This window comes from Bos taurus, chromosome 17, assembly GCF_002263795.3.
Source record: "Bos taurus isolate L1 Dominette 01449 registration number 42190680 breed Hereford chromosome 17, ARS-UCD2.0, whole genome shotgun sequence".
Taxonomy (NCBI): Eukaryota; Metazoa; Chordata; class Mammalia; order Artiodactyla; family Bovidae; genus Bos; species Bos taurus.
In genome coordinates, this window is record NC_037344.1 from 3,555,810 (window position 1) to 3,583,194 (window position 27,385).

The window sequence follows — 27,385 nt, forward strand, 5'->3', positions numbered from 1 at the left end:
GGCAATGGCAACCCACTCCAGTACTCTTGCCTGGAAAATCCCATGGATGGAGGAGCCTGGTAGGCTGCAGTTCATGGGGTCGCTATGAGTCAGATACGACTGAGCAACTTCACTTTCACTTTTAACTTTCACGCATTCAAGAAGGAAATGGCAACCCACTCCAGTGTTCTTGCCTGGAGAATCCCAGGGACAGGGGAGCCTGGTAGGCTGCCGTCTATGGGGTCGCACAGAGCTGGACACTATTGAAGAGACTTAGCAGCAGTAGCAGCAGCAGCAACACCTATCCTACTCAAACTCTTCCAGAAAATTGCAGAGGAAGGTGAACTTCCAAACACATTCTATGAGGCCACCATCACCCTAATACCAAAAACGCCACCAAAGATGGCACCAAAAAAGAAAACTACAGGCCAATATCACTGATGAACATAGATGCAAAAATCCTTAACAAAATTCTAGCAGTCAGAATCCAACAACACATTAAAAAGATCATACATCATGACCAAGTGGGCTTTATCCCAAGGATGCAAGCATTCTTCAATATCCACAAATCAATCAATGTAATACACCACATTAACAAATTGAAAAACAAAAGCCATATGATTATCTCAATAGATGCAGAGAAAGCCTTTGACAAAATTCAACATCCATGTATGATAAAAACTCTCCAGAAAGAAGGAATAGAAGGAACATACCACTACATAATAAAAGCTATCTATGACAAACCCACAGCAAACATTATCCTCAATGGTGAAAAATTGAAAGCATTTCCCCTAAAGTCAGGAACAAGACAAGGGTGCCCACTGTCACCACTACTATTCAACATAGCTTTGGAAGTTTTGGCCACAGCAATCAGAGCAGAAAAAGTAATAAAAGGAATCCAAATTGGAAAAGAAGAAGTAAAACTCTCACTGTTTGCAGATGACATGATCTTCTACGTAGAAAACCCTAAAGAATCCACCAGAAAATTACTAGAGCTAATCAATGAATATAGTAAAGTGGCAGGATATAAAATCAACACACAGAAATCCCTTGCATTCCTATACACTAATAATGGAAAATAGAGAAATTAAAGAAACAATTTCATTCACCATTGCAACGAAAAGAATAAAAGACTTAGGAATATATCTACCTAAAGAAACAAAAGACCTATATATAGAAAACTATAAAACACTGGTGAAAGAAATCAAAAAGGACACTAATAGATAGAGAAATATACCGTGTTCATGGCTTGAAAGAATCAATATAGTGAAAATTAGTATACTACCCAAAGCAATCTATAGATTCAATGCAATCCCTATCAAGCTACCAACGGTATTTTTCACAGAGCTAGGACAAATAATTTCACAATTTGTATGGAAATACAAAAAACCTCGAATAGCCAAAGCGATCTTGAGAAAGAAGAATGGAACTGGAGGAATCAACCTACCTGACTTCAGGCTCTATTACAAAGCCACAGTTATCAAGACAGTATGGTACTGGCACAAAGACAGAAATATAGATCAATGGGACAAAATAGAAAGCCCAGAGATAAATCCACGCACATATGGACACCTTATCTTTGACAAAGGAGGCAAGAATATACAATGGAGAAAAGACAATCTCTTTAACAAGTGGTGCTGGGAAAACTGGTCAACCACTTGTAAAAGAATGAAACTAGAGCACTTTCTAACACCATACACAAAAATAAACTCAAAATGGATTAAAGATCTAAACATAAGACCAGAAACTAGAGGAGAACAGAATATAGGCAAAACACTCTCCGACATAAATCACAGCAGGATCCTTTATAACCCACCTCCCAGAATATTGGAAATAAAAGCAAAAATGAACAAATGGGACCTAATTAAAATTAAAAGCTTCTGCACAACAAAGGAAACTATAAGCAAGGTGAAAATACAGCCTTCAGAATGGGAGAAAATAACAGCAAATGAAGCAACTGACAAAGAATTAATCTCAAAAATATACAAGCAACTCCTGCAGCTCAATTCCAGAAAAATAAACGACCCAGTCAAAAAAGGGGCCAAAGACCTAAACAAACATTTCTCCAAAGAAGACATACAGATGGCTAACAAACACATGAAAAGATGCTCAACATCACTCATTATCAGAGAAATGCAAATCAAAACCACTATGAGGTACCATTTCATGCCGGTCAGAATGGTTGTGATCCAAAAGTCTACAAGCAATAAATGCTGGAGAGGGTGCAGAGAAAAGGGAACCCTCTTAAACTGTTGGTGGGAATGCAAACTAGTACAGCCACTATGGAGAACAGTGTGGAGATTCCTTAAAAAACTGGAAATAGAACTGCCATATGACCCAGCAATCCCACTGCTGGGCATACACACTGAGGAAACCAGAATTGAAAGAGACAGGTGTACCCCACTGTTCATTGCAGCACTGTTTATAATAGCCAGGACATGGAAGCAACCTAGATGTCCATCAGCAGACAAATGGATAAGAAAGCTGTGGTACATATACACAATGGAGTATTACTCAGCTATTAAAAAGAATACATTTGAATCAGTTCTAGTGAGGTGGACAAAACTGGAGCCTATTATACAGAGTGAAGTCAGCCAGAAAGAAAAACACCAATACAGTATACTAACGCATATATATGGACTTTAGAAAGATGGTAACAATAACCCTGTATGAGAGACAGCAAAAGAGACGCAGATGTATAGAACAGTCTTTTGGACTCTGTGGGAGAGGGCGAGGGTGGGATGATTTGGGGAAATGGCATTGAAACATGTATAATATCATATGTGAAATGAATCGCCAGTCCAGGTTCCATGCATGATACAGGATGCTCAGGGCTGGTGCACTGGGATGACCCAGAGGGATGGTATGGGGAGGGAGGTGGGAGGGGCTTCAAGATGGGGAACACGTGTACACCCATGGTGGATTTATGTTGATGTATGGCAAAACCACTACAATATTGTAAAGTAATTTGCCTCCAATTAAAATAAATAAATTTATATTAAAAAAATAAAGCTGAAACTCCAATACTTGGGCTGCCTCATGCAAAGAGTTGACTCATTGGAAAAGACTTTGATGCTGAGAGGGACTAGGGGCAGGAGGAGAAGGGGACGACAGAAGATGAGATGGCTGGATGGCATCACCGACTTGACGGACAGTAGTTTGAGTGAACTCCAGGGGTTGATGATAGACAGGGAGGCCTGGTGTACTGCGATTCATGGGGTCGAAAAGAGTCGGACACGACTGAGCGACTGAACTGAAGTGAACTGAAATAAGTTTTGGGAGCCCACTGGAGGAAGGTTTCTGGGCCCTTGCTATCTATTATACATTCATTCATTTAATCCTCAACTTGTGCCAGACACTCTCCAATTTACTTGATCCAGGAAACCAGTTAATGGTTGGGCAGAGGAAGAGAGTTCTCCAGGTTGAGTGGACTGGGAGAAAGGACTCATGAGTCAACTGCTCTTTAAACACCCTTCCAAGCAGTCCTCCTAATTTTAGGTGCATTACACCCTCAGTTCCAGGAGGACCAGGTGCCATTGCCTCCTAGGATTCTGGAAAACTCTGCAGTAGACATTTCCATTTAATATATTGTCTTTCACTTTTCTTTATATCTTTACCACTCGTTTGATTGCTTTCCAGCATCCTAAGTTTGATTGCTCTTGTCTCCTCTTTGCTCATCCTTCCTTTGGTGTTTACACCCATAACAAATCCTTTTAACGTTATTTTTATTAGTTTTACGAGGTAATAAGGCTAAATGTACACCCAGCCCACCATCTTCATTAGAAATGCCCCATATTTCCTACTTTGGGATTTTGGATCAATATATTGATCTACTGTATGTTCTATGCACGCTTATTTTCTTAACGCGAATTCTAGTAGAAATTATGCTCCATGTCACGTCCCAGTTCGCATTTATGAATAACACCTCATAATTGACTATCGCTTTACATTACATGGGGCATTTTTTAAATTTGTCTAACTAATTCTGTGAGGTGCTCGAGGATCCAAGACTCAGAAGAACTAGGGGACAACGTGCCCAAGATCAACACAGCCAGTCAGTGGCAGGCCTCATTCTCAAACACATCTTCCGGCTCCTGACTCTGCCACGTGGTCTGTCTCTTTGTCATTCTACCTTTCCATTTCACAAGAAAAACACATGGGATGGAGCAGTGTTTCTTTTCATAAATTTGACACAATTCAGAAAGCTGCTGAAAAAAACAAGTATATTCCTGAATGTGAATCCCGGAAGACTGCCCACTCCAGTCCTGAGCAGGGAAGACATTTTGTTTGCCTGTTAGAATGGCCCATTTGTTGTAGTTTACCTAGAATGTCTTGTCAGTACTGCCTACCCCATGCAGTGGCCTAGTGGTGATTCGGCTTAAGCTGAGAGTCTACCCACTCGGTCTCTGTGGTCCTTTCTGGGTCTCAAGTCTTCCAAAATCTCATAGACTCTTCCTCTGATCCCCACGAAGTTCTCACATCTTTGCTCCCATAAGGAGATCTGCACATATGTTTCCCATGACTGTGAACTATGAGAAGTTGTCAGGGCCTTTCAATCACTCTAACAGCCTATAAAAGCTTGCTGTATTTTCAGTTTTACTAAATATTTCTATAATTCAAAAATTATGGAAATGGATAATGTTTCTGTTCTTTGGGAATATATTTAACAGCTGTGTGCATACCAGATGCAAATGAATATATCGAAATAAATTGTGCGTTTTATAGACTACACTTCATATTAACTGCCTTCCCCTTCAGACACCTTGGACCCTGCCCCTGCCAGAATATGGAAGATGCTAGAGCACTTTACAGGGGGCATTTTTTTCCTTGGCTCTACCAAGAGAAAAGGTGAGGTTCTATCCAAGCATTCTGAATATAAGCACAAGTCCTTTGGCCTAAGCCAGCACTTCTCAAGTTGAAAAGCAACTTGGTAAAGGTGACTCTGTGTTAGGGAGTGGTGGGCATTGGTTAAGCTGTTAACCCTCTCTAACTCCAGTTTCCACAGTTGAAAAGCAGAGATATTTCACCCAACAGAGTTTACTCAGGGTAATTAGGTTCCTAACAAAGAGACCAGTAACTATAGGGGGATGATTGTCACATACTGCCAAACCTCCGAATCAAAAGCTGAAAAGTTCAGTCTTAGCTTTTCCTAACTGCTGGCAACTCCTTTGCAGGCAGAGGATTTGAAAATGGCCCAGTTGGTCATCACAGCCTAAGGCTTTGAATCTGAAGCAAGTATTACAAAAAACAAAAGCAATTGCAGAAGATTCCTTGGTGGCCCAGGGGCCTCCAGGGTCCAATCCCAGTTCCAGAGTGGGATACAGTGCTTGACAGCTCTGTGCATCCTTTCCTGCTTCTTCTTCCACTTCTGAGTCAGTTTCTCTGACCTCCCTACTATTTTGTGACCTACCCATTAGCCCTCTAATAAATGTATTTTGCCTTAAGATAGTTTAAAATAGGTAAATTCTCATGTTTATAACTAAGAAAGCTGTTATTAAATACACTTCTGTTCCTTTCTAGAGTTTAAGGATCCCACCTTGTGCATCACACAGGAAAGTTCTAAGCACATAATGGAGATAACAGCAGAGATTTTCCAGAAAGCTGCTTGGTAGAAACTAACCATAAGTCATATTAATTTGTTTACTTCCTCAGAGCCTCCTCTCTTATTTCCAGTTATCCAGCTTTGAAAGACAAAAATCAGACTGGGAATGGAGTTCCGAGCAATCAGGAGGGTTATCAGTCAGGGTTGCTTGGGGAAAACTGTAACTCAGGGCTTTTTTGTAGGGATTCTCTCATTGATAAGGATTGGGGAACACTCAGGAGACTGTCACAGGGAAAACCATTGTTCTTGTAGCCAGATGGCCCAGACAAATCTCCACAGACTTCCATGTACCAATCCTGGGACATCAGCAATGGCTCTGGTTTCCCAGACATGCAAGCAAGAACTCACTAAGTGAATTCACTGGGCCAGTGTTGAGACCTAGGCCATGAATCAAGAGTACATCATGCAAAATACCAGGCTGGATAAATCACAAGCTGAAATCAAGACTGCTGGGAGAAATATCAACAATCTCAGATATGCAGATAATTCCACTGTAATGGCAGAAAGTGAAGAGGAACTCAAGACCCTCTTGATAAGGGTGAAAGAGGAGAGAAAAAGCTGGCTTAAAACTGAACATTCAAAAAACTAAGATCATGGCATCCAGTCCTATCATTTTGTGGCAAATAGATGGGGGGAAAAGTGGAAACAGTGGCAGGTTTTCTGGGGCTCCAAAATCACTGCAGTGACTGCAGCCACAAAATTAAAAGATGCTTGCTCCTTGGAAGGAAAGCTGTGACAAACCTAGACAGTGTATTAAAAAGCAAAGACATCACTTTGCCAACAAAGGTCCATATTGCCAAAGTTATGGTTTTTCCAGTGGTCATGTATGGATGTGAGAGTTGGACCATAAAGAAGGCTGAGCACTGAAGAATTGATGCTTTTAAATTGTGGTGCTAGAGAAAATTCTTGAGAGTCCCTAAGACTGCGAGGAGATCAAACCAGTCAATCCTAAAGGAAATCAACCCTGGATATTCATTGGAAAACTGATGCTGAACCTGGAGTTCCAATACTTTGGACTTTTCCAATGAGCTGACTCATTGGAAAAAAAAACACCCTGATGCTGAGAAAGATTGAAGACTGAAGGAGAAGAGGGTGGCAGAGGATGAGATGGTTAGATGGCATCACTGACTCAATGGACATGAATTTGAGCAAACTCTGGGACACAGTGAAGGACAGGGAAGTCTGGCATGCTGCAGTCTATGGGGTTGCAAAGAGTCAGACACGACTGAATAACAACAGCAACTCACAGGAAGAAAAGTCATACAGTTTGTCTGCCTGGATCTAAACTCCAGCTCTGCATCCTGCTAGCAGAGGGACTTTGAGCTTATTACTAAAGATATCCGTGTCCTCCTTTCCACATTTGTGAAATGGGAATAATAATAGCATCTATTTCACAAAGCCCTTGTGGGGATTCAGTAAGTCAGAACATCTCAAGTGCTTCCTACAGGGCCTAGAACAGCATTGGCACTCGATGAATTGTGGTCATTATTGTTGAAAATTTTCAGCTGCCAAATAAATGGACAACATGTAACTAATTGCCTTATAAGATGGCCATCAAGTGCTTACTTTACAAGAATTACTAGCAGTTGTACAATGGTCAGCAACTTACAAAGAACTTCTTTGCATAGGGAGTAATGGTTAAGAGCTCAATCGTGACATCAGAAGAGCTTGGGTTCAAGTCCTAATCTGTCGCTTCATAGCCCAGTGATTTTGGGCAACTTCTCTGAGCATCCATTTACACATCTCTGATACAAAGTTAATAATACCTACTTCTTGGAGCTAATTTGAGGATTAAATTAGATAATATACATAAACAGCTTAGTTCAGTGCCTGACACATGGAAAACACCCAAGAATTATTATCATCTTCTCAACAAATCTATGAGGCAGTATATTTTTTATTTCTAATTCTCTAGATGAGAAACCTGAGGGTAAAAAGAATAAGTCACCCCTCCAGGATCATGTGACCCAGAAAAGGCAGGAGAACAACTTCAAATCCTACATTTTTCATCTAACCACCTTCAGCCCTCCCTGGTCAGCCTGACATTGTGATTTCTACTTTTGGTGGGTAAACTGTCAGGCTGTGTCCAATTTTCTCAATTAGGTAAAGAAGTTTCCATGATGATCAGATTATACTAGCATCATTTCTGTCTCTGCCTGTATCCTTTCGAGTCAACCGATCGCAACTTGCTGGGCAGATGATTGGGAGTGTGAGAAGAAGCTAGTCCATGTTCCTATCATAGAAAGGACAGCCTTTATCCAAAACTGCATTTTGTCAGATCCTCTCTAGGCATTTTCTTTCTTGTCAATGAGCTCTCTGGTGTTTGAGACCTCTCATGGAGGACACTCTTGTCACCCTGTCACCCTTCTTTATGTTAAACAGGATCATTTCAGGCCAGGAAACACATCAGTTCCCAAAGTGAAGAGCCAGTTTCAGAGCCATAAATTAAAAACATGGGGAAAATGTTCTATCCTGTCAGAAAGAACTCCATCTTCCTCAAACTTGCTTTCCCATACTTCATCCGTGCACTTTCTCTCAGTGGACTTGACAGAAAAATTATTTGGATGTGTCATGTGCTGTCATCTTGGGCCAACAAACTGATGGTTTAACGCAAAATGACTGAGCAGCCCAGGAATCTCATGCTGGAACTACCTCACACTGGAGTTAAGGGAACAAGTCATCCCACCTGGGAATTTTAAGCAACAGTTTGGCATCACCCTAATTTGATCATTGATTTCTTAGTGAAGATAACATTTCTGGGAAGAACAGGGATTGGGAGGGGTGGGCAGCAGAAAATACCTTCTCATGGCCCTAAACACAAGGTTCTTTTTACCAGAGGAGGGGGAATCTTCTCCAATGGAAACAAATTTCTGTCTGTCTGTCTCTCTTTTCCCCTCTCTACTTGCTCTCTCTCTCAACCCACAAAAATGCTCAAAAGAGCTAGAAACATCCAACAACTCCAAAACAACGCAGGGAGTCAATTTATTATTGTACTTTTAGGATTACTTGTTTGCCAAGTGAGTGAAGTGAAGTGAAAATCTCTTAAGTCATGTCCAACTCTTTGTGACCCCATGGACTATACAGTCCATGGAATTCTCCAGGCCAGAATACTGGAGTGGGTGGCTGTTCCCTTCTCCAGGGTATCTTCCCAACCCAGGGATCAAACCCAGGTCTCCCGCATTGTGGGCAGATTCTTTACCAGCTGAGCCACAAAATTGTTCATTATTGAGTAATTTAGTAATTACAGCACAGCTGGTTGGAGGAGAGCCTCTTGCCTGGGCGACCAGGTCTAGTTCCCGATGCTGTGTGACTTTGAGGAAGTTGTTTGACCTCTCTGGGTCTCAGTTTCTCCATCAGGGAAAACAGGTGGTGGGTGGTGAGGAAGAATTGGATAATTTAGTATTTAATGATGTGCATGTTTTATGGACCTCAATTTGGGAAATTTTGGCTGCCCCCTGAGAAAGAACCAAAGAGGAACTCTTCTAAAAGTCTTCCTTCAGAAGAAGGATGAGTATTAGTTTATATGGAGAAACTCTATTAGAACTAGGGGTATGAGTACATGGCAACTACAGAAGTTAAGAAATTGATACAATTCCAAGTAAACTTAGAGCTGAAATCTCATGGAGATCCACTGTTGATCCCTTCCTTCTTCCAGGATGAAACCTGAAGTCCAGACAGGCAAAGAGTCAGAAACACCTGAGCTCTTCCCACACACAGGAGGCCACCACCTGGTTAGAATGACTCAGCTTGTGAACTATGGCGCCATTCACTATTTGGCAATCAGACTCTCAGTAACGGAATGATAAAAGGATTCCCATCATTGCTTTTGCGATGTTAGAGAGGACCCTCTCACATATGCATTTTTGTGAGTACAGAGGGAGAAAAAAAAAGATCAGCTGAACAGACATTTCTTTGGGGGACATGGCCCTGACACTGAGCTGGGGCTCCTGGAGTAAAACAAGCCTAGGGAAGTTACTGGTTGTCCTCATGTGATGCGTTCTGCCTTGACCAAGGAACATGCCATTTATGTAGGACAGTTATTCCTTGAAATCAGAAAAAAAGTTTGTGTCTCCTGGAGTCTTATTTAGTAATTATTTTCCCATTACAAGTAAAATTAATATGCTCAGACACAAATATGCTGCTCTGTTCAGCTGCTAACCTAACCTGATTCTGTCTTCAGCTCTGAGTGTGTCAACTTAAAGTTTGTGACAACCATCTATTTCAACACTAACTGGCCTTGATCACATTTTTACAAAACAGTTAAATTATTTGTTTATTTAACTGACGGCTGCATTGCTCACTGGGAACACATATATAAAAAAGTTAAAAATCAACAGATAACTTCATGAACAAAACAGGAATACAAACACAAATTACCATTTTATTAGGTTTGACATATATAACAGCTCTCAATATTGGGAGCCATTAGCTAAATAAATCAACTCTTGCACACTGACAGGCAAAAAAGAAAGGAAAGTTCTATTTCATTTGGCCTAAAAAGAAAACCAAATTCACAGTTTAGCATGTGAGAAAGGTACAAACTTCAGTGAGGCAAGGCTCCAATAGCTACCCATTCTTTTTCTATGGAATTGGGCATGAGCCAAATCAGCAACTAAACCATAGACAATATTTTAATCATATAAACCTTTATGCAAGTGAAGTTGCTCAGTTATATGCGACTCTTTGTGATCCCACGGACTGTAGCCTACCAGGCTCCTCCGTCCATGGAATTTTCCAGGCAAGAATACTGGAGTGAGTTGCCATTTCCTTCTCGAGGGGATCTTCCCAATCCAGAGATTGAACCCACGTCTCCCGCATTGCAGGCAGAAACTTTACCGCCTGAGCCACCAGGGAAGCCCCCCAAAAACCTTTACACAACACAATTTCAAAAAAGTAATTTGGAGGAGAAAGATTTAATTCCTTCTTCATTGTTTCAGCAGAAAGATGCTAGAGAGTTTTAAACTCTACCCCCTGGAGCACTATTTTAATAAATGACTGAATTTACCTAAGTACCTAGTTTTAAAAAATGTGGTTACATGTATTTTGAAAACCAAGCCAAGAAATACAAGACCCATAAAATCCTGAAGCATATTAAGTGACGGTTCCTTTTTCCTTAATCCACAACCACAAATATCAATTAAATGTAATTATATTAAATAGGTTCCCCTCCGAGCAAATAAAGATTTGCCAGGACACAAATTGCAACCCAGGTGAACAATAGATAATTTTCTTGACTACACAGACAAATACAGATGGTATATTTCAGAATATAATGTAACAAATGTGTATTTACCATAACATATATATTTCTTTCTTTCTTAGCTACTAAATGGCAGTAGGCCAAAAAATACAAATTAAAATATATGAGTTTTTCTTTCTCTTTTCTTGGATGAGAGAATAAATATGGCACTTTATATTAATAACAGCTAATTAAAAGGCTATTAATCAGGGGCAATATTAAATAAGTGGAGTCGATGAAGTAAATGCCAGAAATAACCTTGTAGGTTTGAGGGGGGAAAAAAAAACTTATTTAAACAACTATTTTTCTTATTAAAAACAAATGTTTTACTGAGCTCACTGTGAGAGGAAGAAATGAATCCATGAATAGGAAAATAAAATAGGTAGGATTAAAAAGTATGTTCCTAACTATTTAGGGAGCTAACTAGTCCCATGGAAGAGAAAGGAGAAGGAGCAAAAGGCAAAGACCAAATACAGCTTTCTCAATTATGAAAAGAGGCTGCTCGTTCAATGTTTTGGAGAAGGAAACGGCAGCCCACTCCAATGTTCTTGCCTGGAGAATCCCAGGGACGGGGGAGCCTGGTGGGCTGCCATCTCTGGGGTCACACAGAGTCGGACACGACTGAAGTGACGCAGCAGCAGCAGCATTCAATGTTTGAATGTAGAGCTCTCAAGGAATATTTTTCAGGAAAGCTTTTTGTTTTCCTACAGGAAAATGAGCAAGCGTCATACTTGTCTTCCTTTTCACTATATGATATGTAACGTATGAATTTCTTCTGTCAGATGTTCTTAGGGCTGGAAATTTAATTCATTTTTGGTGTAGGATGGAAAACCTCAAAAAATAATCAATTTAAGATTGAGCATGCTGATATGTCAAGTATTTTTAGTCTCTGCCCTTGTTTAAAGTAATAAAAATAATTATCTAAAAACAGAATCTTGGAAGCACAGGCATTTTCTTTTTCTTATTGTTCACTCTCTTCAAATAGAAACCCCTTTCCCCCACTATATTGACTTTCATAGCAAAAATATTCCACTTTCCAATCTAGGAAGTGTTATGGGCAGCAGAACCTGGGGCTTTTCAATCTATTTGATCCTCAGCTTTCTCAGCTGAAAAGTTTCAGAAGTGGCCACTAAGAACCTTAATCAATATTAGTGATTCTGTGATTTCCTATAACAACGTCAAATAATATGACCTCGTGTGTGTATGTATGCTCAGTCACTAGGTCATGTCCAACTCTTTGCAATCCTATGGATTGCAGCCCTCCAGGCTCTTCTGTCCATAGAGTTTTTCAGGTAGGAATATTGGAATCGGTTTGTCATTTCCTCCTTCAGAGGATCCTCCCAACCCAAGGATCGAGCATGCATTTCCTTCGTCTCTTGCATTGACAGACAGATTCTTTACCACCTGGAAAGCACCATTATGACCTCAAGGTAGGACTTATCCTGATGAGACAGATACTGCTGTGTAAGAAGCTGTCTGCTCCTTCCCTCCTCAAGGTCCAAGGTCAGTTCTATATGACCCTGGGCTTGAGGGAAACTCCTTCCTCGAGATGCCCCTTGAGATGCCCCTCAAGCTGCCTAGAAAGATTCCTCAGGAGCTGGGGTAGCCTGTCTCTGCTGAGTTAATGCTCAAGGAGTGTGAGGACCAGGAGAGATGTACTTGGTCCTGGTCCCTCCAACTGATGGTCAGGGACCACCCTTCCCACCCAGAGAGTTCCCATCGAGCCAGGCTCTCCTCCAGGGAGGTGAGGCGGGTCAGCTCCTCCAGATCCCTTTTCCCTTCCTCATGCTATTGCCTGCACCACATTCCTCCTTGCTCCCATCATCAATACCCCTAACTTCTCATTTTCCCTAGAGTTTCTTCTTTCCTTTGTTAGATGTTACTTTAGGTGTTACTGAACTCAAAGCTTCATGTTCTGCCTTGTGAACCTCAAGGGCCTCTTCAGCCGTGGTTGGTGAGCTTTTCCTGTCTCCTGCACTCTCTGAAGCCCAGGTGGGAATGGGGCAGGGAGCTTCCCTCCTCAGATGGGAAAGAGGGAAGGTTATAGAATGGTTCTGCATCCCTTCCTTGTTTGCCACCCTTCCTACCACATCCTACCTCTTCTTTCTTCCCTTCCTTCCTTCCTTCTTTCTTTCATTCATTCTTTTTCTCCCTCTCCCTCTATCCCTTTCTTCTTCCTTCTTTTCTTCTTTCCTTTCTTAGAGGACCTCAGAAATATTAATCACACTTTCTAGTTCATGTCACACTATCCACAACTTGTGGAAGGCTGGTCTCTAGTGTTTAATTAGTTATCCCTTTCCCCTGTTCTCTTCTGCTGTTTCCCTACTCAAACCATGAAACCATTCTGATGTTTTATATGGATCCTCCTGTTTGTATGTGCACTTGTAAAATGCATGTCTATACATGTCTTTTAAATGATCTAAGTGGTACTATATTGTAGATCTCATAGTAGAAGCTACTACTCAGCCTCTCATGTCACCTGTTGTTACTACCAGCTGCACAGCAACTCATGACATAATCCACATGTATACCTCCACCTGGCTTTGACCACAATAATCACCTCAATGAGCATCTCTTTGTGGACACCTGTGAGGAAATATCTGGGTCGCATGCAGGAGTGGAATGTCTTAATCTGACTGGGCATGCCAGATTGCTCTTCAGAAGGGCTATCCTGAGCTTCACTCCCATCTGTGGTGCAGAGTTTCCTCTATCTCCCCTGCAGCATGTGGTCCTCAGATGTTATTTAATGAAGGATAATTATCATAAGTTATAAAGTGAAAGGAAACTTCTCTGTGTTCACTGGTTCATTGCTCCCCAAATTCTTCCCAAATTTCAAAAATAAATACACTTGGATTTTTATTAGACGTTTTCTTTTTAGAAAGAATGTGATGGGTTTCTGGTTCAAAATGGTGGGGTAGAAAGATGTGTGCTCATCTCCTCCTTCGAGAACACCAAAACTGCAAATAGCTGTTGAACAACCATCAACAGGAGGATGCCGGACCTCAACAAAAAAAGATACCCTATGTCCAAAGACAAAGAAGCTACAGCAAGATGGTAGGAAGGATACAGTCATGATAAAATCAAATCCCATACCCACCAGGTGAGTGACCCACAGACTTGAGAACATAATACCAAAGAAGTTCTCCCACCTTTGTGAAGGTTCTGAACACCATATCAGGCTTCCCAGCCTGGGGATCCAACAAAGGGACTGGGGATCCCCAGGGAATCTGACCTTGAAGACTAGCAGGATTTGATTATAGGACTTCCATAGGACCGGGGAAAACAGAGACTCCAGTCTTGGAGGGCAGAAACAAAATCTTGCTTGCACCAAGACTCAGAAGAAAGGAGCAGTGACCCCACAGGAGACCGAACCAAAACAACCTGCTATTGTTGAAGGGCCTGCTGTGGAGGCGTGGGTCAGCAGGGGCTCACCACAGGGGTTCAGGTGCTCACCACTGGTAGCAGCAGTCCTGGAAGGCCCCCCTTGGCATAAAACCCTCTTGGAGGTCACCATTAACCCTACCATAGAACTCATAGACCCCAGGACTGGGTCACCTCAGGTCCAACAACTACCAAGGAGGGAGCACAACCCAACAACAGAGAAATGGATTAAAGTTTTACTGAGTATTGGGGAGGAGCTAAGATGGCGGAGGAGTAGGATGGGGAGAACACTTTCTCCCCCACGAATTCATCAAAAGAACATTTAAACGCTGAGTAAATTCCACAAAACAACTTCTGAATGCCGGCAGAGGACATCAGGCACCCAGAAAAGCAACCCAAGTCTTCGAAAGGAGGTAGGAAAAAATATAAAAGACAAAAAAAGAGACAAAAGAGGGAGGGACGGAGTTCCGTCCTGGGAAGGGAGTCTTAAAAGAGATAGGTTTCCAAACACCAGGAAACCTTCTCACTGCCGAATCTGTGTCGAGTCTTGGAAGCACAGAGGGCAACATAACAGGGAGGAAAAATAAATAAACAATTAAAACCCACAGATTGCAAGTCCTATGGTAACTCCCCCAGCGGAGAAGCAGCGCAGATGCCTGCACACGCCACTAGCAAGTGGGGGCTGGGCAGGGAGGCGCGGCGCCGGCTGCAGCGCTTAGAGTAAGGATCTGGCCTGAATACCTGGAGCACTATCTGAGAGAAATAATTTGGGCTAGCAAACCAGACTGTGGGATATCTACCATGCGAAAAGCCAGCCCTAACCTAAGACACCGCCAGGCCCGCGCATGGAACAAAGGACTGAACAGAGATAGCCGGCTGCAGACCATCCCCCTCTAGTGACAGGCAGCCAGAGCCGGAAGGGGGCAATCGCAGCCCCAGAGAGACATTATCTGTAAAACTGTAAGCAGGCTTCTTTGCTAACTAAAACTTCTTGGGAGTCTGGACGGTCAACATCTGCCTGAGAAGGTGCGCCGGTTGTACACCTAGATAACCGAGCGGCAGGGAGGCGATAAGTCACAGCAATCGCGCTCGCCAAACACCTCATCACCTGAGCTGCTCGGACCTGGGAAGGGCACGAAATGCAGGCCCAATTGAGTCTGGGCCTCTGAGGACTACCCAAGTGGCTGAATCTGAGTGGCTTGGACCTAGGAGGTGCAGGCAGCCCAGGGCCGGCCACGGATGGTTCCCGTCAAAGCAACCTAGAGCCTGAGCAGTGTGGGCAGGGAGGCTCCACGCGCAGTAAGCGGGGGCAGGCCCAGTGTGGCTGAGGCACTGCGAGCACACGCCAGTGTTATTTGTTTGTAGCATCCCTCCCTCCCTCCCCACAGCGCGACTGAACAAGTGAGCCTAAAAAAAAAAAAAAAAAAAAGTGTCCTCCACCGTCCCCTTTGTGTTAGGGTGGAAACCAGACACTGAAGAGACCAGCAAACAGAAGAAGCTATAACAGAGGGAACCACCTTGGAAGCTACAGGCAATAAGACTAAAACCCTGTGGTTAGTACCGACTACATAGGAAGGGGCCTATAGATCTAGAGAAATATAAGTCGGACCAAGGAACTAGCCAAAAATGAACTGAACCCACAATACTCACAACAAAACCAGAGAAAGTCCTAGATATATTTTTACTATGTTTACGATCATTTTTTCTTTCTTTTTTTTTTTAATTTTTAAAAAAAAAATTTAAGTCCTCTATTATCCCTTTAATTTTCACTTTTATAACTTATTACTTTGCAAAAAAAAGACCCTATTTTTTAAAGTAAACTTCATATATATATATTTTTTATAATTTTTTTGACCTTGTTTTTTTCTTCTTCTTCTTCTTTTCTTTAACATTGTATGTTTGAAATTCCAAACTCTACTCTAGATTTTTAATTTTAGCTTTTTGGTATTTGTTATCAATTTTGTACCTATAGTTTTTTTTTTATAATTACTGTGACTTTTTTTTTTTCTGTTTCTTTCTCTTTTCTTTTATATAACATTGTATATCTGAAATTCCAAACTCTACTCTAGATTTTTAATTTATGCTTTTTGGTATTTGTTATCAATTTTGTACCTGTATTTTCTTTATAATTTTTGCAACTTCGTTTGTTTTTGTTTGTTTGTTTTTTCTCTCTTTCTTTTTCTTCTTCCTTTTTTTAGCATTGTATTTTTGAAATTCCAAACTCTACTCTAGATTTTTAATTTTTGCTTTTAAGTATTTGTTACCAATTTTATACCTTTAAGAACCCAATCTTCAGTACCCATTTTTCACTAGGGAGCGAGATTACTGGCTTGACTGTTCTCTTTTCCTTTGGACTCTCCTTTTTCTCCACCAGGTCGCCTGTGTCTCCTCCCTAACCCCTCTCTACTCTTCTCAAGTGCACATGGAACCTTCTCCAGGATAAATCACATCCTGGGCCATAAATCTAGCCTTGGTAAATTCAAAAAAATTGAAATCATTCCAAGCATCTTTTCTGACCACAATGCAGTAAGATTAGATCTCAATTACAGGAGAAAAACTATTAAAAATTCCAACATATGGAGGCTGAACAACACGCTGCTGAATAACCAACAAATCACAGAAGAAATCAAAAAAGAAATCAAAATTTGCATAGAAATGAATGAAAATGAAAACACAACAACCCAAAACCTGTGGGACACTGTAAAAGCGGTCCTAAGGGGAAAGTTCATAGCAATACAGGCATACCTCAAGAAACAAGAAAACTGTCAAATAAATAACCTAACTCTACACCTAAAGCAACTAGAAAAGGAAGAAATGAAGAACCCCAGGGTTAGTAGAAGGAAAGAAATCTTAAAAATTAGGGCAGAAATAAATGCAAAAGCAACAAAAGAGACCATAGCAAAAATCAACAAAACCAAAAGCTGGTTCCTTGAAAGGATAAATAAAATTGACAAACCATTAGCCAGACTCATCAAGAAACAAAGGGAGAAAATCAAATCAATAAAATTAGAAATGAAAATGGAGAGATCACAAAGACAACACAGAAATACAAAGGATCATAAGAGACTACTATCAACAATTATATGCCAATAAAATGGACAACGTGGAAGAAATGGACAAATTCTTAGAAAAGTACAACTTTCCAAAACTGGACCAGAAAGAAATAGAAAATCTTAACAGAACCATCACAAGCACGGAAATTGAAACTGTAATCAGAAATCTTCCAGCAAACAAAAGCCCAGGTCCAGACAGCTTCACAGCTGAATTCTACCAAAAATTTAGAGAGGAGCTAACACCTATCCTGCTCAAACTCTTCCAGAAAATTGCAGAGGAAGGTAAACTTCCAAACTCATTCTATGAGGCCACCATCACCCTAATACCAAAACCTGACAAAGAACCCACAAAAAACGAAAACTACAGGCCAATATCACTGATGAACATAGATGCAAAAATCCTTAACAAAATTCTAGCAATCAGAATCCAACAACACATTAAAAAGATCATACGCCGTGACCAAGTGGGCTTTATCCCAGGGATGCAAGGATTCTTCAATATCCGCAAATCAATCAATGTAATACACCACATTAACAAATTAAAAAATAAAAACCATATGATTATCTCAATAGATGCAGAGAAAGCCTTTGACAAAACTCAGTATCCATTTATGATAAAAACTCTCCAGAAAGCAGGAATAGAAGGAACATACCTCAACATAATAAAAGCTATATATGACAAACCCACAGCAAACATTATCCTCAATGGTGAAAAATTGAAAGCATTTCCTCTAAAGTCAGGAACAAGACAAGGGTGCCCACTTTCACCATTACTATTCAACATAGTTTTGGAAGTTTTGGCCACAGCAATCAGAGCAGAAAAAGAAATAAAAGGAATCCAAATTGGAAAAGAAGAAGTAAAACTCTCACTATTTGCAGATGACATGATCCTCTACATAGAAAACCCTAAAGACTCCACCAGAAAATTACTAGAACTAATCAATGACTATAGTAAAGTTGCAGGATATAAAATCAACACACAGAAATCCCTTGCATTCCTATACACTAATAATGAGAAAACAGAAAGAGAAATTAAGGAAACAATTCCATTCACCATTTCAATGGAAAGAATAAAATACTTAGGAATATATCTACCTAAAGAAACTAAAGAACTATATACAGAAAACTATAAAACACTGGTGAAAGAAATCAAAGAGGACACTAATAGATGGAGAAATATACCATGTTCATGGATTGGAAGAATCAATATAGTGGAAATGAGTATACTACCCAAAGCAATTCATAGATTCAATGCAATCCCTATCAAGCTACCAACAGTATTCTTCACAGAGCTAGAACAAATAATTTCACAATTTGTATGGAAATACAAAAAACCTCGAATAGCCAAAGCGATCTTGAGAAAGAAGAATGGAACTGGAGGAATCAACCTACCTGACTTCAGGCTCTACTACAAAGCCACAGTTATCAAGACAGTATGGTACTGGCACAAAGACAGAAATATAGATCAATGGAACAAAATAGAAAGCCCAGAGATAAATCCACACACATATGGACACCTTATCTTTGACAAACGAGGCAAGAATATACAATGGATTAAAGACAATCTCTTTAACAAGTGGTGCTGGGAAATCTGGTCAACCACTTGTAAAAGAATGAAACTAGACCACTTTCTAACACCATACACAAAAATAAACTCAAAATGGATTAAAGATCTAAACATAAGACCAGAAACTATAAAACTCCTAGAGGAGAACATAGGCAAAACACTCTCTGACATACATCACAGCAGGATCCTCTATGACCCACCTCCCAGAATATTGGAAATAAAAGAAAAAATAAACAAATGGGACCTAATTAAACTTAAAAGCTTCTGCACAACAAAGGAAACTATTAGCAAGGTGAAAAGGCAGCCTTCAGAATGGGAGAAAATAATAGCAAATGAAGCAACTGACAAACAACTAGTCTCAAAAATATACAAGCAACTCCTACAGCTCAACTCCAGAAAAATAAATGACCCAATCAAAAAATGGGCCAAAGAACTAAACAGACGTTTCTCCAAAGAAGACATACAGATGGCTAACAAACACATGAAAAGATGCTCAACATCACTCGTTATCAGAGAAATGCAAATCAAAACCACTATGAGGTACCATTTCACGCCAGTCAGAATGGCTGTGATCCAAAAGTCTACAAATAATAAATGCTGGAGAGGGTGTGGAGAAAAGGGAACCCTCTTAAACTGTTGGTGGGAATGCAAACTAGTACAGCCACTATGGAGAACAGTGTGGAGATTCCTTAAAAAACTGGAAATAGAACTGCCTTATGATCCAGCAATCCCACTGCTGGGCATACACACTGAGGAAACCAGAAGGGAAAGAGACAGGTGTACCCCAATGTTCATCACAGCACTGTTTATAATAGCCAGGACATGGAAGCAACCTAGATGTCCATCAGCAGATGAATGGATAAGAAAGCTGTGGTACATATACACAATAGAATATTACTCAGCTATTAAAAAGAATACATTTGAATCAGTTCTAATGAGGTGGACGAAACTGGAGCCTATTATACAGAGTGAAGTAAGCCAGAAAGAAAAACACCAATACAGTATACTAACGCATATATATGGAATTTAGAAAGATGGTAATAATAACCCTGTGTACGAGACAGCAAAAGAGACACTGATGTATAGATCAGTCTTATGGACTCTGTGGGAGAGGGAGAGGGTGGGGAGATTTGGGAGAATGGCATTGAAACATGTACAATATCATATATGAAACCAGTCGCCAGTCCAGGTTCAATGCACGATACTGGATGCTTGGGGCTGGTGCACTGGGATGACCCAGAGGGATGGTATGGGGAGGGAGGAGGGAGGAGGGTTCAGGATGGGGAACACATGTATACCTGTGGCAGATTCACTTCAACATTTGGCAAAACTAATACAATATTGTAAAGTTTGAAAATAAAATAAAATTTAAAAAAAAAAAAAAAGTTTTACTGAGCAAGGCCCCAGTAAAAGAATAAGACCCAGTTTTTCCCACTGCAAGTCCCTCCCATCAGGAAGCTTACACAAGCTTCTCTATCTCTCTCTTTCTTTCTTTTTTTTTTTTGGATGTTCTTTCTCAAGCCTTTTTCAAGTATACCAGAAAAGCTTTTTTACACACACACATATATATAGCATGTATAATATATGTATATATCTTAGAAAACTTATGAATTTTTGCTTAACTAAAAAATTTATGACATTTTGACTCCACTTATTTGTCTTAGTATGAATAGAATGCTATATTCCTAATTTTAAAAATAGATATGCAATAAACAACAAGGATTTACTGTATAGCACAAGGAACTGTAGTCAATATCTTATATTAACCTATAATAGGAAATAATCTGAAAAATAATATATATGTATATGGGTAACTAAGTCACCTTAGTGTGCATCTGGAACACTGTCAGTAAACTGTACTTCAGTAAAGTGCATATGTTATGAAAAAAGAATGTGACAATATTATTATAGATGAAAAAGGAACAAAAAAAAAATGAATTACGCTGGTGTGAATAGTCCCCAAATGTTATATACTAGGAAAAAAGGTGTAATGTGTAAGGCTCCACAAGAAATACATTAGGATTTACTGATAGAAGATCTAGCTGGAAGATGAACTTACCTGGTAAATCTTTCATCCATGAGATTTATTTTACTGAAGTATAATTGCTTTACAATGTTGTGCTAGTTAACGTAGTCTCGCCCTGAAAGCGTTCACTAACACTCGAGCTGGTTGGGTGCACTCCCTGTGTGTTAGAATTGCCTGTTTACTTGTCTGTCTCCCTCCAGGCTTTGTCAGAATGCAGGGCCTCCTGCCTTGTTCATTGTTGAACCTTACTGCTTAATCCACACTGTGTCTAATTCATTCTGAGTGTCTGATCCATACTGATTATTGAATAAATAAGTGTTCTAATTAGGATGTTTTTGCTCACAACAGCAAGAAATTCTTGTACTCCAGCTGGGTGTCCCACAATTCAACTCCAAGGTTATCTACCTGAAGCGCGTGAGATCTCATGTCCTCCCGGTCTTCCCTCCAGCACACACATCAGATGCCGAGCGTAAGTCCAGGTTGCCCCTGTCCTTCTGACCATCCATCTGCAGATCTGAGGTTCCAGATGATCTCAGGGAGAGAGAAATGAGCAGTGGCTTGAAGCTGAATCTAGTTCCTTGCCCAGGAATTGAACTTGGGTAGCCTGGATGAAAACCGGGAATCCTACCGAGTCGTCCACTAGGGGCCAGAGGCAAAGTTGCCCTGGTTCTTGCCCCATCTGAAAAATGAATTTCTCAAAGAGGCAAAAGCTTATTTTGTACAAAGTTTATTATTAAAGGCACAGCACTATATGTGGGAGAGCACACAGAGAAATAATTTATTTAAGACAGAATCAAAGCAGAAATACACACCGGGAGAAATAAGGTGTGAGAGTACCCCTCTAATGAGGAGACACACACCAGAGAATTGTTTCAGGTAACCTGTATAGGTCCATTCTTCCAGGTCTTTGCTTACCTTTGGCCAATTATCTAATTTCTTTTCCACACCTGACCTGCCCCATGTCCCCCCTGGACATGCATGCCCATCTTTCTGCCAAGATACAGATTTCAGCACAGAGAACTGTGGGGAGGGGGATGCCATCCATTATGGGATGGTGCCCTCTCCATTTTTGACCCACAAGGACCCATTCTGTGCATGTGTAGTTGGGGAGGTCTCCTTGACCTCAAGAGTGAGAATATGTGGTTTATCTTTTACCCAAGCAGGATGCAGCTCCTCTGGGCTCCTGCCTTTAGCTTTATCTTGGAGTATCTGTCCACAGGAAACAGATTCCAGCTGCTCAGCCTGAGGCCCATCTATTACCTGCCTCATAAGGACCTCTTCCTTGGGTTTGATTAGAGTTCCAAAAGCACTCACATAATCCAGAGACATATCTTATCTACCATATCACCAGTTTATTATGAAAGGATATAACTCAGGAACAGCCTATGGAGAGGTGCACAGCACAACATGTGGGGGAAGGGCGTGGAGCGTCCCTGCCATCTGAGTGCACCACCCTCCCCACACTGCCCGTGGTCATGAATCAGAAAGCTCGCAGAACCCACGTTTAGGGGTTCTTATGGAGGCAACATTCTATAACCATGATCGATTAAATTATTGGCCATTGGCAATTGATTCAACTCCAGTCCTCTCCCCCCGCCACCAGAGGTCAGAGTGAGACTGAAAGTTCTGACCGTCTAGTTACCCTGTTGGGTGCCCTGGCACCCAGCCTCCATCGTTAGGTTACCAGAGCACTTTGGAAAAGCTGCTTCATTACCTGACAAAACACATCTTAACACATTACATAACATAACAAAAGACATCTTAACTGTTCTTAACACTTAGGAAATGGTTTTAGGAACTCTTTCAGAAACTGGAACAAAGACCAAATTTTATATTTATATATATATATATATATATATTGTTTTTTATAAATTATAATATCACAGCAAATATTTCTTCAATAAATGAATGCATAAATAAGTGCACTGATTTGGGATTGTCAAAACCTAACATAGGCTTCCCTGGTGGTTTGGGGTAAAGAATCTGCCTGCAAGGCAGGAGACAAAAGTTTGATCTCTGGGTCAGGAAGGTCCCCTGGAGAAAGAAATGGCAATCCACTCCAGTATTCTTGTCTAGGAAATCCCATGAACACAGATCGTTTGTTGTTGGGGAAACTAGAAAGGCCCATGCTCCTGGAAAAGTTGTGGGCCCCTGGACAGGAGTGAGAAAGAACAGCCAAAAGGTAGTATTCCTTGAGGCACAACTTCTCTCCCACCTCCCCTACCCTACAGGCTTTCTCCTTCTTGACAGTGTAATGAAGGGCTGGTTTGGGGCAGGGGTCCCCTGATGACACACAGATCTATACATGCACATACCAAAGAGAAAACGCATAGAATCATAGTAAGACTATTTGTTTTCACATCCTTGCAGTATAAAAAGTAATCTAAAGTTGACAGTTTCTAGGCATAGTTTTCCCTCAATAAGCCTTCCATATTTTTCCTGGATGTGAAAGACTGTTTTCACAGCCAGAAAAGAGCACTTGAGAAATTCTTCAGGACTGAGTGACACTACAGGCCATCTTCCTTGATTCACAAGGAGTGAAAAAGTCATACTGTGTTTCTACCTAATTAAAATCAGCAAGAGAGCCTTCCAAATCAAAGCCATCCTATGCCAACTATTTGGCCAGAGAACTCAGACATTTGATAGCTCCAGTCTCAGCTGTTTACATTCCAAATATGATAACACTTCTGCTTGTGCTGTAGAGGCTGCTCAGGACTCTAGACTGAACGCCTCTCACCTCTCTGCGCCAACCTTGGTGTTCGTGCTGAGATCTGCAGTGGAACACTGATAGCACAAATTACAGGGCTCTGACTCACTGTTCACTTGGAGATTACTATAAAGAGAGCATTTATGCTAAATTTATGTTCCCTGAGAGCCTGGTCTATCACTAAAAGCTTTAGGGTCTTACCCTTATAGTAACATATCGAGACTGGTGGACTTACTGATATAAATTTGAAAATCAAACTAGTCCTACCATTACTTCTGGCTCTCCCTTCTAAGGTTGCTGTACAGATGTCCTGTCCCACCTCTAAGACAACTGAGGTAAAAGCCCCACTTCCCTGGCATGGTCACCGGCAGGATGGTGATTTCTTCGGTTCTTGTCCTCCAGAAGGAAAGAATTCAGTCAAGAAGCATAGAGAAGTTTCAGGCAGCAAGATTTTTATTAAGCAGAGTGAAAGTACACTCCTGGAAAAAGATGAGAGTAAGCTTCCTGGAAACCAGAAGCAGCCCTGCAATGTGGTAGGGTTGGGTTTTTTAGAATGGTTGTCCCTCCCTGTGTCCTGTGTCATCTGAATGACAAGTTGATTGACTGCTTTATAACTTCTTTCCTAGAATTCAGGTGCTTCTCAAGGCCCCAGCAGAGCCCGGCAAAGAGAAAGCCCAGGCCGCATCCCACTGCCACCTCCAGCCCTCCCAGCACTCCACTTAAAAGCAAATCTGAGTCTGTTTCAAGAATCTCAAAATAAATGTTTTCAATCCACCAGAGCCTGTTAACAAATATGAAATTGTTATATATTTTGCCTCACTTAAAGTGTACCTGATACAACCTGTGATGATCAGGATTTATACAAAAGATACATTAAAAGATGAGTATTAATTTATGAATATTAATATATCTACTCTAAAAGATTCAAGCAATTCCCCTGCAGAGCAAGTTTCCTTAGTGGCCTTAAACATACAATTCAAACTCCAAACCCACCCCTGACCTCCACCATACACACTTCATCTTGTTTCATTTTAAGTGAAGGTTTTTATTTTTCCAGGAACCCATTTATTGTGTGTTTACAACATATGCTTATCTGGGAGCTTATCAGCAGAGCTCTCCCCAACAACTAAAAATATGTAGGACTAATCTGAAGTTGAGTACAAATGGTTCTATAAACACTGGGGTCCCCCTTACCCCTCCTTCTTGGCTCTCTGTGAGTAACTGAGTTCTCGTCTCCCTCGGGCTCCCAGCGAGAACACAAGCCTGCTGCTGACAAGAAGAAATGCTGCTCATTGACAGACTGGGGCTGGAAGGCGGGACCCAAGTCACAGCTTCAGCCCGCGGAGGAGGATCGGCTCCAGAGGCGCATCAGCAGACAGTCACCTGATGGTAAACAGTTTGACTTTAAAGTAGTTTTATGGCCGCAGTAAGTGATTTCCACTCTGTCTCACAGGTGTATGTGCACATTTTTTTCTTTTTTGTGGAGGAAACTATAATATCCTACTCTTAGCACCACAGAATCCCTCTCCCAGAGAGCATATTAAATGACTTTTCAGTTTCCAAGGCTTCATTAAGAGCTATGTAAAAACAGTTACATATTTTACACAGGCTGTCGCTAAGCATGTGGACTCCCCTAAAGACACTTCCAGCCAAAAACCCATTCAATTTTTATGAAAGGAGTTAAAAAGAACTTCCCTTTTCCTCTTCCTCCCCACCCTACACCTTATCTGTGCATGCATGGGTGCATGCTAAGTTGCTTCAGTCTTGTCTGACTCTTTGCTACCCATGGACTGTAGCCCACCAGGTTCCTCTGTCCAAATTCTTCAGGTGAGAATACTGGAGTGGGTTGCCATGCCTTCATCCAGGTGATCTTCCCGACCCAGGGAGGGAACCCGTGTCGCTAATGTCTCCTACACTGGTAAGTGAATTCTTTACCACTAGTACCATCTGGGAAAACCCACATCTGATCTAAGGCCATCAAATCGTAGCCAGCATGCTGGGAGTATGATCATCAGTGTTGGTCACTTAGTCATTTCTGAGTCTTTGTGACTCCACGGACTGTAGCCCACCAGGCTCCTCTGTCCATGGAATTTCCCAGGCAAAAATGCTGGAGTGGGTTGCCATTTCCTTCTCCAGAGGATCTTCCTGACCCAGGGATCGAACCTGGGTGGCCTGCATTGTAGGCAGATTATTTATTGTCTGAGCAACCAGGGAAGCCCTGTTAGGAGTATAGTGACCCCTAAAATAACATTGTGTCATCCCTACCAAATTCCCAGATCAGTAGTCCAGGATCTGGTTCATTGGGAAGTTTCAAAACCTGCATGAGAAGCTACACTTCTACCTCTGAGGACCATCTGTTGCCTTGGCCAGATGAATCCTGTGAAAAGAGAGAGTTTCCTTTGCTTCTTGACAAAGTAACAGAGAGTCCAGCACAGTTCCACGGGCCCAGGATCCGGCACTCTGTGTGTCTCAGTCAGCTCAGTCTGCTGTCACAGAATACCACAAACAACCAGATATTTATTTCTCACAGTCCTGGAGGGTGAGATGTCTGAGGTCAGGGCACCAGCAGATCTCGTGGATGGGGAGGGCCTGTTTCCTAGCTTGTAGATGGCACCTTCTCACTGTGTCTGCATTTAGTGAGAGCTCTGGTCCCCTCATTCTCTTATAAACACACCAATCCTTATCAGGGCTCCACCCCCAAGATGTAATTATATCACAAAGGCCCCGCTCCCTAATGCATCATCCCAGTGGGGGTTAGGGTTTCCACATATTAATTTGCGGGGGCACACAAATGTGCAGTCCAGAACAGTGTATTACTCCCACTAACTATCTTTAATGAACTGTGTTACTTCCCAGAAAATTTACCTCTTCACTCTCACAGGGCAGGATGCAAATCAAGCCTTGTTGTAGTATTTTATTTCTAGCTTTGCACAATGCTTGTACAACAGGTATTCAATAAATACTTCTTGAATGAATGAATAAATCTTAAACAATGCAGGCATGGTGACAGAGACTTTCTCAGCTGATGGTGCTTAAAGCACTCAGCCCCTAGCGAGGCTCCATCCACCCTGTCATCAGGCAGATGCTGTGGCCCTGCCCTTCTCCTCCCTTCCCCAGATACTAATTTCTCTACACAGCTGCTCTCACTCTTGGGAGGAAGAAAAGCAGAAGGAGAGAAGGGCAGATTCAAGAGGTTTCTCTTCTCCAAACACCCACAACAATTTTTCTTAATGACAGCTTTAAATATGTAGATGCTATCATTGCTTCCTTAAAAGATGGTGGACTGAATTGCTTTGCAGCCTTTGCTTGTTAGGGAGAATTTATTGAAAAGGAAAAGAACCATCTGTCCAAATTTCTCTGAATGTTTTTCAAATACACATGAATCTAAAAAGTTAGATTAACTTTTAGATTAACCCTAGATTCTTCCCAAATACTAAGAAAGCAAATACATTTTTATTAATTGAATGCTTCATGTCGCTAGCATATTCCTTTTGAAATAGGTTACATTTTAGATATACTGAACGTTAGTTCACTGACTTTCTATGTTGCTAAGCAAACTTTGCAAACTTCTGGCCAAAATTAGGGTGGGTCTACCCTTTTGCTCGTTCAGAAATGAAGACCATGGAGCCCCCAGGCTTTCTCAGCTAACCTTGCCTTTGAGACTAGCTTCTCTCACCTGTAAATTGCCAGGTTGGGCTAAATTCCCATCAGGAAATGGGGGTAGAGGTGTGGGAGAGGCATGGAAGAGCTAACAGCAGCAGTTCCAGTTTCATCTGCGTTCATACTGGTTCAGTCTAAAATTTTCTTTGATCAAAACAGAGTTCTGATATA

General features: G+C 41.2%; 1 long non-coding RNA gene across 1 annotated transcript in view; it reads left to right on the plus strand.

Moving 5' to 3' along the window:
* Positions 1–26,797, plus strand: part of LOC132342572 (uncharacterized) — a 51,443-nt gene extending 24,646 nt beyond the window's left edge. Inside the window, exons 2-4 of the long non-coding RNA XR_009490981.1 lie at positions 21,196–21,316; positions 24,805–24,943; positions 25,382–26,797. This is a non-coding gene — a long non-coding RNA (uncharacterized lncRNA). The remainder of the gene's footprint in view (positions 1–21,195; positions 21,317–24,804; positions 24,944–25,381) is intronic.
* The last annotated feature ends 588 nt before the right edge of the window (positions 26,798–27,385 follow it).